The sequence below is a fragment of the Protopterus annectens genome, chromosome 4.part1, assembly GCF_019279795.1.
Source record: "Protopterus annectens isolate FY-2018-M chromosome 4.part1, PAN1.0, whole genome shotgun sequence".
Lineage (NCBI taxonomy): Eukaryota > Metazoa > Chordata > Ceratodontiformes > Protopteridae > Protopterus > Protopterus annectens.
In genome coordinates this window covers 986,764,704-986,777,247 of record NC_056734.1, presented here as the reverse complement: position 1 = coordinate 986,777,247, position 12,544 = coordinate 986,764,704, and the positions used below count along the sequence as shown (strand labels likewise).

General features: G+C 40.6%; 1 protein-coding gene across 1 annotated transcript in view; it reads left to right on the top strand.

Moving 5' to 3' along the window:
• ARMC9 (armadillo repeat containing 9) overlaps positions 1-12,544 on the top strand; it is a 3,277,521-nt gene that overhangs the window by 113,040 nt on the left and 3,151,937 nt on the right.

Sequence of the window (12,544 nt, the reverse complement as noted above, 5' to 3'; positions counted from 1 at the left end):
TACAGAGCGTTCAGGAGCCTGAAAGTCAAGAGCCACAAAGTTGAACTAGTAGTAGTAGGCAAAAACATTTATATGACAAATATTTGTAAACATAGGAAAAAGAATGAAAAGATGTTTATCATATTGATCACTGCTGAAGTAGCCTTAGCAATATGGATCATATACTGCTAAGGGTGTAATAGACAGCTTCCAAATCTTAAGAAAACCTTCCACACACCCATACCATTAATCAGCTTATGCAGAGTTGAATTAAAAAACGGTTTGGGCACCAAGCCCTTCATATAGCTATCCTTCCACCAAAGAACACTACTCTTGTGGGTTTTGAGGGTCAAAGATTTGCTAGTGCTGTTCCATAGCTGAGTAGATAAGTTCCTTTTGGGGGGAAAACTTTCACTTTTTAATTTTATGACAGAAAGTGAATTTTTTTCTGTGAAAAATATAATTTTAACTTGGGGAAATTTTTTTGTAGACTGTTGCATGGTGTTTAGTGCCTTCAAAACAGGAGATTTTACTTTTGTTGAGAATGTTGTTCTAACTAATTTAAAATTATTTTCCTACATGTGCTATTTTTTTTTTTTTGTAGAAAATTTGACTTTTTTTATACTTGCCTGTTGTACCAATTTGGGAATCAGGTGTCTTTTTGGAGTTTCCCAAGGAACAACTTTCCAGTTCCTCAGTTCTCCTCCTTCCAGAGATAGAAAAAAAGTTACCAAGCAGCCTCTGCCTCTCTAGCAGGCTACTAAAGTGCACCAGCCACTGATGAGTGATCCTGCTGTGGCCATTTCTGGTTCCTCAGACCATTTTATATTTTTCCTTTGCTTCCTCTGGTGTAGTCCCTACAGCCATCATGGACTGGAGGTACAATACATCCTCTGTGGCTGTTGGATTACCAGCAACAGCGGGCAAGGGAAGAACCATTCTTGCCAGTTTTGTAAGAAAGAGCAGAAAATACTTTTCTGTCTAGCCAGACTGGAATGCCTGCCCCTAGGAACGTTTTTCCTGTCAAACGTGGGTCTGCTTCTTCAGAATTTCTTGTTAAAAAGAATCCAAACATCATCTTCGCCTGTCACAGTTACTTTGGACAGGAGTGATTTTTGGACTTTAGCTCAAGGTTTACTCCAGGCTGTTGGCACTCAGTTTTGCTGTTTCCGGTACAGAAAAAGGGATTCTTTGTTTTGTGATGATTTGAACCACAAAATGATTGTGAAGGGACACGTTCTCAGGTTTCCGATTCTGTGAAAAGTGTGGATTATGACGGTCCCTTTGAAGGATTTGCTTTTTCTGAAATTATTTTCAAAGTGAAAATCAGTTGTTTCAATGGGGATGTGATGACATTCTGCGGTCTCTTAAGAAATATATTGATTTACTTGTCATAGGTACTTCAGGAACCTGTGCCAATTTCCTTCTGTTCCTTCATTTGAGGATGTATGCATCACACACAGCCTGCTTCCCTCAAGAAATCAGACTGATTACATACATTTCCTCAGTTTTTTTTAAGTTTTTATATTCTAAACATAGACTTGGCAGTGATTTCTCCAGTAAACCCAGCTGCTAAACATCCAGTTAATGCTAATCCCCTCCCCTTCTGACAAGATGGGAAAGCTTTTGATAAGTTTGAGGAAAAATGTGTTTTTCCAAGTTACCATATGTACAATTATTGCGTATGATACATAGTACACAGTGTATCTGACATTCCTACCTCCCCTTCATACATCCCTTCATTCTACTTCAAAATCATCACATCCCAGGGACATCTACATTCTGCTTGAAGAGATTAAACTTGAAAGCTCCCCTGGTACTGGCAACCTTCATCCATGGTTTATTTATCACTGTAGTGACAACATCACAACTTGATTGAAACACATCTACAGTCTGCATTTTACACTTGATATTCTGCCTATTCTTGGGTAGAATGGCATTTTAAAACCCTTCCCTAAGAAGCCTAACCCTCCAAGCCATCAAACTTTTAGCTAATTTCTGTTCTCCCTACTTTAGAAAAGATTCTGGAAAAACTACTTCATTTGCAACTCACTCAAATAGATCAAGAAATACAGCCTTCTCGTTCAAAAGTGGCTTGACTTTTGGTCTGGTTGCACTATACCCACAGCTGTCTGGACACTCAGTGACAACATTCTTCTTGGAATGGGCAAAGGCCTAATTTCTGAAGCAATCTTTGATGACCTCACAAAGCCTTTGATGTTGATCTTCTCTAATGATGACACACTGTTCTGGTTCAAAAACTACTTCTCTAGCCACCACTTCTCAGTTAATTTTGATTCATCAACCTCTACATCAGTCTCTTTGCAGAAAGGTGTTCCTCAAGGATCTATTCTAGCATCTCACCTCTTTTCCATCTATACAAACTTTCCTTTGACTAACTCCATCTTCCTCTCCTATGTTATGCTGATAACCTGGTCCTATTCTGCTCCAACCATTCTTTCTCTTTTTTTTTTTTTTAACTCAAACTATAGGTTGATTTTCATACCCTTCACTAAACAATTACCCCTAATCTCCTCTAAAACAAAAAAGTGCTATTTTGCACTAGGCAAAAATCACTTCTATCTCCAGGTCTCTCAGAATCCTTGATCATCTTAATAACACTACTGAAAATGTCATTTCATTCAAATATCTAGGAGGTGGTTGGACCCCCTTCCTTAATTTCAAACTCCACCTCGACTACATACAAAAAAATCCACAAAAAAAAAACAACTCTCTCCTATTCTGGGTTAGTAGGATCTCACCTATACTATCCAGACACTGTGGAAATGCCTTAGTTCAAGGTATCTGTGAAGATTGGGTGAAGATAGGCGAAGGCTGCCAGCCTAGCCAGATATAATTTTATAGATAATTCTGTCATTTGTAAATATTAATGTAAGCCACAGGCTTGTTGTCTTAAATGGTAAAAATAGTGTTACATGTGGAACTGGAAAATAATGCAACAGTGCACTCTGCTGTAAGGAAGCTAATGCAAGCATTTTATGACTGTCTTTGATCTTTAAAGTTGGCTCCGGCCTGTTTAGGTGAAGGAATTCTTGCTATTGTTTTAAGGCCCGAGTTAATGGCAGGAAATTTGCATGCATAACATGTCCTTTATGGCTTTGCTTCCTGACCTGGTGTGAGCTTACTAAAGAATGTAAATGTAGTTTCTGTTAGTATGTGAACCCAGGGAAGTGTGAAGAATGATGTAATGTGAACCAGGAATGTGAGTTAAAAAACAGAGAGAATCAGAGAGCAAAAAGCATTTTTGTCTTCACCATCCAACTCATCAGCATTCTGCCTTTGCTCTATATGTAAGTTTATCTTAGACTTGTGTTTTCTCTCAGAAATAGCTAGAAACGAGAAAGATTGGACTGTTTTTCTGTGATGCCAGAACTGTACTACTGAATTATTTTAAGTGTTTCCCTGTGATCTCTGAACTCTTGACTAGCACTGTGTAGTAAGAAGTATTGTCTTGTGTTTTTATTATTTTTCAGTATTTTAAAACCTTTCAACTGTGGTGGTTTTGTGTAGCGATAAGTTGAGCTCTAAGAGTACATTGCATGTATATAGTGATCCTGTACCAAGTCACTCTAGTAAGCCTTGACTGTTTAGTTATACTACCAATTGGATAATAGTGTTGTACAGTAATAACTGGACACCCTTTTAAGGGCCTTTGTGTAGCAGATAAATATTAGCTGGGTGGTGGCAGTGATTTCTACCATATAGTCTGGGTAAAAAGGGGTACAGCTGGAGAACCTTTGCCAGCCTTTCCCAGGACTGTCTGTGTGGCTGTATAAACTTATCTCAATGTGTGCGTGTGCATGTGTGTCAGCTACTTGGGCAGGGACACAAAGCACTGGTTGGACAGAGAGGGTGCTGGAGGTTTTAGCTAGCCCACTATGCTGAGATCTGGACCCTATAGCTGTGCCAGTGGGGAGTCTTATTGGGGACCTGGAGAGCAAGGGAGCGACCAGTCCCAGACTGACTGTGATCTCTGTGTGCTCTTAAGGGAAGTTGCACTTTACTGTGTGTATTTATTTTCCTTTCCTTCTATATGAAACGCCCCTCACTGGTGTTAGTGGTGAGGATTGAGGCTCCTTGATTAGTGGGCCAGGGCACGGGTGTCACAGTATCTTACTGGCTCAGCTAGAATATTGTCTCTTGCTAACTGCTGCAGCTTCTAAAAAGTATATCTACCATTGCCCATTTCCAATGCCATTTGCAGATTTCATCACTCTCTTCCCAAGAAATGAACACCACTGCAAAACCATTGAAAAAAATCTAACTGACTACCTGTGAAACAGCATGCTGACTTTCTGTTTGCCTCTCAACTACTTAAACTTATTAAGAATGACACCTTCCCGCTTCTAGCTTCCAGATTATTCAGTGATGCAACAATATACAGGCAACATAACCACTCATGTCCTCTCCTCCAAACTCCCCAAACTTGATTTCAGTGCACAGGCCATATTTTTTAATCCTTTGTCCCAAAGTGCGAGAATCTCTCCTTTTTTTTCTTAAAGATCAGTCTTCTTACCCCATTTTCCATTCACAAATTGAAGAGTATTTCAAGACTCTAGGAAAATGCAGCTACTGTCTCTCTGGTTATATAACTTAACCTCTTCAGTCCCTTCTTCTGCTTACATACGTTGCTCTGACTCTATTTTTAATTGTGATTCTTTCAGCATGCCAACTCTGGTGCCACTCTGTATAATGCATGCATATGTTGTGTTTTTTCAGGCACTCTGTATATAGTGCAATTTATCTATTGCCTTTATGCTATCAAGTCAGATATGATATTCACTTTGTATGTAATATATACATGTATTGCATTTGTCTTTCACTCTGTATGTAATGATGTGTATATGTTGTGTTCTCTACAGTCTGAGACTGAAATGGGTCCAGTAGGATCAGTGCTCTACCCTGGTTACCAAATTCAAAATACATAATTCTTCTACAAGGCTTATTTTGAATTTTCAGTTGTTAAGCTCCTATATTAAAGTTTATGCTTTCCTGTTTTGAGAACATGAATATCATGGCTAATTTTCCCCATCTGCATTAAAAGTACCGTTGTGTAATCTTAGTTCTGAGCCTCAAAGGCTAGCCACTCTTTGAAGCATGCTTATGATTTAGCTGTTGCTGCTGGAACTGTTATGATGATGTGGAATTCTGTACCCTTTCCAACTGTGTTATTGTTTATCCTTCTCCCCGCTTATAACTTTCTTCCTTTCCTTTTATAGGCTGTATCTTCAGTTTTCCACTCTGCAGCATGAATCGCTCCCTGTTATCTCTGATGTGTCACAACCCACTTCTTCCTCTAAACGTTTCCAGCACAAAACCTCTCCACTAAAATACAAGCTTTGTATGTAAAGCCTGCATATTTTATATTATAAGGATAACTGGTAGCTATAACAGAATGCTCACCTCCAAACCTTCATTTCTGTTGCCTTCTCTACTTCTAACCCAATACCCCTTCTTACCTCTCCTTTAAAATCTCTTACAAGCCATTGACAGATATTATATTGCTGTTTTTTTTTCTAATCTGTTTAGGTGTATTCAGCTTGAGGACGAACACCCGGTGTTTTTCTGTTGTGTGGCAGATTATTTTGTCTCCATTTGCCTCTGCATCATCCTGGGGCCTAACTCTGCTCTGTTCACCCTCACTATGCCCGGTCTCACTCTGCTCCCCTACCCCCATTCCCACCCACCCACACTCCCCTTACATTTATACTTAACCAAACCACTTCCACACCAACCTCCTTTCCCCTCCATCCAGTCGCCGTCACTTATACTTCCAGTACCTCATCTCTTCCCTAATCGTATACCTCCCCACCTTACCACTCCCATCACTCAATTAACTTTGTATGCACTCACAGCCTAACACACACTATACACTCCAACTACTTAATATCACCTCCCCTTTTTTCTCTGTATGTCCTATTAATTCTATTTGCTCAAACTCAACACACAGTCATTCCATCCCTCCCATACTCTCCCACAGCTATTCTTAGTCTTGATTATTGCTAAATCAATCATGTCACATACACAACCTATTGCTACATTAATCCTCTTACTATGTCTGCTTACTCCAGTCTACCATACCACTTCAATCCAACCCTACCGCTTTACAAACTACCCCTCTCCAACTCTACCCTATATGCAGAACCTTGATCACTTTAATGTAAATATTCTCATCTCCCCTCAGCTTTTTAACATTTCAAAAACCTCTTCTTTTTTCATTTAGACATATTCACACACACAGCACTGCATTTACCCTACACAAAAGTCACTGACTGTCTTCCAAATTAAAGCTTCTTCCCTGCTACTCCCTTACCCAAATTAAACTCCAGGCTGACATCCACCCTAACCCCAGGGACTACACTCACCATGCACCACCACAGCCCATCCCTCCCCTCCTATACACTGTACCCAACATATCTAAGCTGGATAATAAACTGGATATTATCACCAGCCTAAAAGCCCTACTACTAAACCCAGGAAGGTCTACGGAAACTAACAGTGTAAAGTTATTAAACAAGTTAAACATACCAATATCAGTTACCTTTTAGGACCCAGGAGCACCCTTGTGGTGGCAGATCTGACGTCGAAAAGGTTATAATACACCCCTGTGGCTTTTCCGCCATTACTCTTGAATCATGGATTAGCCTGGGACTTGCTGCTCTCCCGCTCGGTCATAGGAATTAGGGTATGTAAGTACTAGCATGTCGCTACTGTGATGTTTAGGAAGCTGTTGTATTTACCTTGCATTGAGTACTGCAGTTAAGCTGTGAAAATACAGGTGTGAAAACGCACGTGTAATTTATATCAACGAGTACACTGTTATTACTCTGCCATCTGTCTGCCGACCTGTGAAACACGAGTCATGTTTAAACTATAAAGTAAATGTATAACTGCTGAATGTGCACGCTCAACTGTAATGTAAGTGTAATTTAAAACATTTAGTGCACTGTTACTACGCTGCTATCCTTCTGCAGAACTGTGAAACTCTAGTCCTGTGTACTTTTTAAAGTAAGTGTACAAATTGCTGAAGCGCACGCTCAATTGAGGAGCGATATGCCTCGTGGTGTAATATAGCTACGCCTTAGGGCTCGTTTGCTGTGTACTTTTTAAAGTAAGTGTATAATTGCCGAAGCGCACGCTCAATTGAGGAGCGAGATGCCTCGTGGTGTAATGTAGTTAAGCCTTAGGGCCTGTTTGCTTATTTAAACAGCGCTATCAAAAAAGTGCCAACCAAACAACTGGGAAAGTTTAGCGAATGTATTTTAATTGTACCATGAGCTGAATGTAAAGAGCCTAAGCAGATTTATGCTTTTTTCACTTTCACAGTGAACTTTCACTTCAACGGGCGAGTTGCCTCGTGGTGCAGTTAAACCTTAGGGCTTGTTTGTTTACTTAGACAGCGCTATCCCAATATTGTCAACCAAAACACTGGGAAAGCTTTGTGAATGTATTTTAATTGTACTACAAGTGTATCTAAAGAGCTAAAGTAGGTTTAAGCTTATTTTCACTCTTACAGTGTACACCCTCAGATAGGAAGGCTGACTACTGAACCTAGCAAACTATACAAGGGATATACTGCTGTTTGTTGCTAAACCCTCTATCTCTCTCCTCTATTCTACCTATAGATAGCCCCCCTGCCAGACGGACAACGCGTATAACCCTGCCATTGTCGCTGACTCCTTGGACTCCCAGTGCGAATGCACACACCTGCCTTCTCCAACCCCCAAAGAACCTGACCTAAACAGCTGCCAAAGAGACTAAGGGTAAAGAAAGATTACCTAATTTCAGCACTAGTATTCTGTTACATAGTTTCCTGTAGGATTAGGCAGCAACTGGATATTATCACCAGCCTAAAAGCCCTACTACTAAACCCAGGAAGGTCTACGGAAACTAACAGTGTAAAGTTATTAAACAAGTTAAACATACCAATATCAGTTACCTTTTAGGACTCAGGAGCACCCTTGTGGTAGGCCCACTCCGCCTCTCGCTCGGGCTCGCTCCGCCCCACCCTGCTCCCTATTCCCACCCGCCCCACTACCTACATTTATTAGATCACTAAGCCCTTCCCTTTTCCACCAACCAATCACTACCTCCGTGCTCTGACTCATCTCCTCCTCTTTTCTAGCTTGTCTACACTGATCAGGCTACCCCACCCACTCACCTCCCTCACTTTCTTTGTTAGTCTATTCTGTCTAACTAATCTCCACCCACCTGATAACCTCCCTTCCTACCCTTCCCACACCCTGGTTTCTCTTACGAAACCCCCTAGCTCACTTCACTCACTAACCTCTCTAAACCATGAACAAAAAGATTCTCTCTACCCTTCCCTCCATACTATTACTCCTTACTGTTTCCTATCTCTTAACCAGATATGAAACCCTAACCCTAACAGGTGTCCATCTTTCTAATGATCACACCTCCATTCATTATCATAACCACTCCAAACCCGTCCCTCCGTCTCACTACCTTGCTAAAAACCTGATTCCTAAAATAAATCACCCTACCCTTAGCCACCCAAAGGTGCCCTCAACAAAAGACACCCTAAAATTATTAGTCAAACTCCAAAAAATACTTGACTACTTAAAAAAATCTATCACAAGATGTGGTGATATCCACCCCAACCCAGGTCCCAACTCTGACTTAGACCCCAAAACACTGAAAGATACCAGAAACCTAGTGGGCTCCCTCCTCATCCTCCATCTCAACCTTAGAAGTATTAATAATAAGATTCACAGCTTACATGCCTTGCTTGCAACTCACTTCCCTGACATCATGTGTCTATCAGAAACATGGCTTAAACCATGCACTAAGGATGAAGAAATTATCCCACCTGGATATAGCATCCTTAGGAGTGATCGAATAACCAGAAAAGGTGGGGGAATAGCTGTTATGTTCAAGAACTCCCTGAACATCACCATGAACCCACTCCAACCCCCTAAAGCCCACAACCTCGAACTAATGGCTCTAAAGATTCGCCTTAATAATAAAAAAAGTATTAATCTCATAGTGACTTATCTACCGCCAGGCAAAAATATTGAAAACCTAGAACTAATCCTTAGTTGGCTTGCCACCAACTATCCCCAAGAAACGATAATACTAGGGGATGTCAATATAAACTGGGCCCTCTATTCCGAACTCCCTAATCCTCTCCCCATTAACTTACATGGCTTCTCGCAGAATATTCTAACTCCCACTAGACTGGGCAGTGCCCAACAAAAAGAGAGCATCCTTGACTGGATACTTACAAACAAGGCCCCAATGAATTATACTACAGGGACCCTTCCCAACGACCTTAGTGACCACCTGATTACTTTTATTATTAAGCACAAGTGTCCTACTTCAAATCAATCACAATCCAGACTAGTCAGGAACAGTAAGAATTTTGTCCCGGACCAATTCATTGCAGATCTTAAGGCATGTAATTGGTCCATCCTAAAACATTACCCTTAGATGATAGTGTGTTATATTTTAATAACACTTTCCTAAGAATACTTGACTCGCACGCTCCTAAGCGTCTCACTAAAACTAAGGTTCGCATTGCACCTTGGCTAACAAAGGACACTAAAGCCAAAATTAAACATCGAGACAAAGCCTGGCATAAATGTAGAGCCTCTAAAACCCCACTAGATCGCATCAAGTTTCTCAAACTTAGAAATTCAACCAAATCAGCAGTATTGTCTGACAAAAAAAACTATTACTGCCACCTCCAAAATAAACACCAGAATAATCCCAAGAAATTCTGGGCCGGTTTTAATCACCTCCTTCATCCAGGCAAACCCACCACCCCTACCCCTGAAAAATTAATTGGTAAAGATCCTAGAGAAATAGCCAACACCTTGAATTCATTTTTCACAGAAACCATTCAGTCCCTGGCCAACCAACTCTCCACTTCCCCCTTGGATACACCCTCAGCCAAAGTCCAAACTCTACCTGCCTTCAACCTGCAACCCGTACCTACCTCCTATATTAGAACCCTCCTAAATAAACTTAAACCAACCACCTTAGCGGCTGACTTACTCCCAGCCACCTACCTACAAATTGCATCTGAGGCCATAGCCTACCCTGTTTCTATCTTGGTCAACCGGACCATATCAGAAGCTTCTATTCCCTCTATCTGGAAAATCTCCCACATCATCCCTCTCCATAAAGGTGGATCTTCCACAGACACATCAAACTACAGACCCATAGCTATACTATCTCCACTAGCAAAAATCATGGAACGCTGCATTCACAAGCAGCTCATTACCCATCTTATTCGAAACAATCTCCTGTCTCACACCCAACACGGCTTTCGCCCCCATCACAGCACAACTACTGCCCTCCTTTCCTTTATTGACTCCGTAAACCACAATCGTAACAATAGATTAATAACCTAGGCGCTCTTTCTTGATCTTTCCAAAGCCTTCGACATGGTGAATCACCAACAGCTGATCCACACACTGGAGGCATACTACCTTAGCAAGAATACCATAGACTGGTTTAAAGACTACCTTTCTCATAGAAATCAGGCTGTGCTATGGGAAAATAGCTTATCCGACCTACTCCCCACAAATATCGCTTCCCCAAGGATCTATCCTTGGTCCTCTACTATTCTCTTTATTTATTAACGATCTGCACACTATTATTCCCAGAGCCTCCTGCATACAATATGCAGACGACTCCACACTGATCTGCTCCGACAACTCCCTCGATAAACTCCAAATCGCCACCCAAAACTGTTTTTCCCTAGTTGAAAAATGGTTCTTGGAACTAAAACTCTTGCTTAACCCATCCAAAACCAAATTACTCCTGTTTTTCCCCACTACTCCCACCCCTCAAGGAAATCATTCTCCTTCCTCCAATCACCCCAACTTTCACGTAATATCCAATAATGGGACCAAAATTGACCCTGTCTCTCACACCAAACTGCTTGGTGTGACCTTAGACCACAAGCTTAAATTTGACACTCACATTAATCTGACCATTAAGTCGGTAAACAAGAAACTTGGGTCCATGTATAGAATTAAGAACTTCCTAACCCCACATACTAAATTAACCATTGCTAGGACTCACCTCCTTTCCACACTCCTCTATGCCTCACCGATTTTCTCCTTCCTTAATAAAACAGAACTAAACAAACTATCTACAACCTATAACCACATAGCTAGATTTATAACAGGAATGCCCTATCGTACACACCACTGTAACAATCTTAGAAAACTTCACTGGTTAGAACTACCTAACACTCTCAAACTTAATCAACTTACTGAGGCATTCAAAACTATACACCATCCTGACAAAACCCCCGCAATGACCAAAATATTCATTCCATACTCTAACCTTAATTCCCTTAGATCCTCCAAATACCTTCAAATCCAAACCATTAAAGCTAATAATTCAGGAGGTGAAGCACTCTATGCGAACTCCATTGGAAAATCCTGGAATGCCCTCCCAAACAACCTAAGACACGAAACTTCACTCAACCAATTCAAAAAACAACTCAAAGATCTACTAAAATCTAACTGGTTATGCCCATGTTCTAATCCTGATTAGCAGCAAACAGCCAGCTACTATCTATCCAATCCATAATTCAAGCGGGACTTCATTTGTAGTTAGAGTACTCCAACTACCCAAGAATGTTTCAACTACTTAAACGATCTGTATAACCTTTTTATTGTTCATGTGACCTTGAAAGTATTACCTTGTATTCTTATCTCCCGTGTGTTGTTTTTTGTCATATGGAGCTTTTCTCCCCGGGCCTCCACTGAAAATGGACATGTATCCAGTTGGACTAGCCCGGTCAACAAATGTAAAATAAAAAAAAAAAAAAAAAAAAAAAGCTCCACTATATCCTCTTCCCTCTGTACAATACGAAAAAGATGTAGCTCAGATGTACTCGTAACCAATATCAACCTGAGAAGCATTACAAAGTTCATGAATTCCACACTGCCATTGCCCTGTACTCCCCAGACATAGTTGTGATAACTGAAACTTGGTTAAAGCCCCATGTTAAAAATGAGGAAATACTTCCCAATGGGTATAACATACATAGATTGGATAGATTATCCAAACAGGTTGGGGGTATAGCCATAATGTTCAAAGACTCAGTCTAGTACATCTAAACTGCACCCCACCAGACCTCCCCAACTCTGAAGTATTATCTTCCCGCCTTGAAATCAACTCCCATAAGTCCATAATCATCATAGCTGTCTACCTCCCCCTTGCAAACAACCTATCTAGCATAGAATACATTCTTAGCTGGGCTTCCACCAACTTTACCCAAGAAACAATCCTACTAGGTGAGTTTAGCCTAGATTGGCAAACTGTTGCCTCCAAAACTCCCACTAACTTTATAAACTTATATAACTTCTGTCAGATCATTAACTATCCTAGACGCATAGACAAGCATTCATATAATCAATCTATACTGGACTGGATTCTGATAAATCTAATATACGTTATGTAGCCTTGCTGATACTCTTAGCAACCACTCACCAACCTATCCAATTAGGAAGCGATTACACACAACTAGTACCATCTTATTTAATTTCATCCATAACAAAAA